Here is a 2,892-nt window from a genome sequence, read left to right as displayed (position 1 = left end):
CGGTTGGTAGTCATGAATTCTTTTAGTTTCTTCTTGTTTTTATTTTTCCACAGATTCTAAGGATATCTTTGATGGATAGAAAGCAGTTATAATTTGAAGCTGGTTTATTTCAAGGTTTGGAGTACATGATGCCATTACCTCCTGGATTTTATGATTTTATTTGAGAAGTCTAGAGTGATGCTTATTGTTTTGCCCCTGAATGTCACCTTTCTTATTGCTCCTGATGCATTTAATTCTTCACCTTGACCTCTGTGTTTATCATTTTTATTATTATATGGCATGAAGAGTGGTACAGGGGATTGAACCTAGGGGCATTCTAACTCTAAGCTATACCCTAGCCCTATTTTTTATTCTTTATTTTTTTAATTTATTTTTATTGGTGCATTGTAATCATACATCACATTGGAATACAAGACTTGAGAGGATATACAAGCACACATCATCCAATTAGCCCTCATCCAGCCCCCATCCCATTCCCTCTCCCTCCCTCGATCTCATGCTTGTTTGGTGATTAACTTTGATACATTTGTTTATGTACCTCCTGCGTTTTAAAGAGGCTCCATCCTCCCCTATTCCATACCCTCTGATTGGTCACCTTAGTTGCTTCACTATAGGGCCCTTTCTATAGCTCGACCACTTCCTGTTGCCCCTTTCCTCCTAGTTATTGCTGATTAGGGGAAGCATCTGGTTTTAATTTTCTGCGATATTTCTCTGTGCATGCCGTGTTGCACATACCATCCCGCTCTTGACGGCCCCAGTAGTGGCCTGGCTACCCGGAGAACTGATCCAGACCTCACTGGCTCAAGCAGCGGACTTGCCTCATGGGAGGCCCCGATTCTGGTCTTGCTGGCCCCAACACTGGCCTAACCCCTCAGCTGGCTCTGATCCCGGCCTCGGAGACCCCATCACTGGCCTTCCTCACTGCAGGCTCCGATGCTGGCTGACAGCCCCGGCATCAGCCTAAACCTTCGGCAGGCTCCGACCCAGGCCTTGGAGGCCTTAGTAGCAGCCTTGCTTCACGGAAGGCTCCGATGTGGGCCGCTGGACCCGGCACTGGCCTAACCTCTTGGCAGGCTCTGATCCCGGCCTCTGAGACCCCGGCACCGGCCTTGCCTCCTGTCAGGCTCCAATGCCGGCTGCTGGTCCCAGCATCAGACTAACCTCTCGGCAGGCTCCGATCCCAGCCTCGGAGGCCTCAATATCAGCCTTGCCTCACGGCAGGCTCCAATGCAGGCCGCTGGTCCTGGCATCGGCCTAACCCCTCTGCAGGCTCTGACCCCGGCCTCAGAGGCCCCAATAGTGGCCTTGCCTCATGGCCGGTTATTTTTTATTTTGAAACAGTGTTTCACTAATTTGCAGAGGGCCTCAATAATTAGCTGAGGCTGGTCTTGACCCTGTGATCCTCCTTTCTCAGCCTCCCAAGTACTGGGCTTACAAGCATGCACCACCACACTCAGCTAGAATTTCTTCTTTGATGTCTTATTGGGCTTTTGCGTGTCTTCTGTATGTGGATACTCATCTGATGTTTCATATTTTGAGAATTTTCTGATATTCTCTGAAAAAGTAATTATTGCCCTTAGTTTTTGCTTCTATTCCTTCTTCAATGCCTGTTATCTGTAAGGTAGGTTGTTTCATCTCATCCTATATTTCTTGAATTCTCTGGTCATGTTGTTTATTTTCTTTTCTATTGTTGACTTTGTGGTCAGTTTGGAATGAACTGTCTTCAAAGAGTAAGACTATTTTACATATGGTTTAGTTTGCTAGAGATGCTATTGATTTATTTTATTTATTGTCTCCATTTTGCTCAGGATCTCTTTTTTTCTTATTTAGGGTCTCAATTTCTTTATTAATATGCTATTTTGTATCCTATACATTTTCTCTGATTTCATTTCTGAGGTTGATCATATTAAAAATCAAAATTCTGAATTCACATTCTGGCATTTTCTGCAGCTCTGCATTGGTTATCCTCATTGTTGTTGAGTGGTCAGAGTTTATGGTTTCCTCCTGGGCCTTTGAGGATGGTTATTCATGTTGGTCTTTCATATTTTTATGATTCTTAGTTTTGTGTCTTTTTAATGTTGCCTTCCTCTTCCTCTTTGCATGGGAATCCCATGTCTACTTATTATCCCTTAATAGGAAGTCCTATGCTAGGGATATATATTTGCTTCAATGTATCTGTCTCCTCTAACCAGAATTTTGAGTTAGTTCCCCGGTATCTCTTTAAGAGGATACATTTTTTAATTCAGGCAAGCAACCATCTCTCACTGGCTAGAGACCTTTGTGCTCTCGGAGCCCAAACTCATCAGAGTCAGAGACTATAACCTTCCAAGCATACAACTGGGCTGGCTGAAATTTAATGTCCAAGGATACCACTTCTACTCTGCTAGTTGTATTTACATGAAACACTGTATACTGCTGGAATCTGGCATCTGGAGTCACGGGCTTCAAGCTAAGCAGGGCCAGAGATTATGATGTTCTGAGCCTGAAGCACAGCTGGCTGAGCTTTGATGCCCAGGGATCCCATCACTGTTTTTCTGGTTGCAATCATGTGAAACACTATCAGCTGCTGACCTTTGTACTCACCAACAGGCCCCAAATCTGCCAGTTGATATATTGTAGTTTCTCCAGCCTGTAATATGGCTGTCTGAGTCAAATTGCCTCAAAAAACCACTACTGCTCTGATAGCTGTGATCATGTCAAACACTGTTGGCCCCTGGCCTTCCTATTTGTGGGGAACGAACTCCACCAGGGGAGAGACAGTGCCATTTTGAGCCTTGGGTATGAGTAGCTATGTTTTTTGGCCAGGGACAACACTGATTCTCTGGGTATTTGTGGTTTCATGAGACCATGTTGGTGGCACCCAAAAAACCGCTGTGAGAGTTTATAGCTTTC

The sequence above is a fragment of the Muscardinus avellanarius genome (assembly GCF_963383645.1).
Source record: "Muscardinus avellanarius genome assembly, chromosome: X".
Classification (NCBI taxonomy): domain Eukaryota; kingdom Metazoa; phylum Chordata; class Mammalia; order Rodentia; family Gliridae; genus Muscardinus; species Muscardinus avellanarius.
This window is presented reverse-complemented; position numbering follows the sequence as displayed.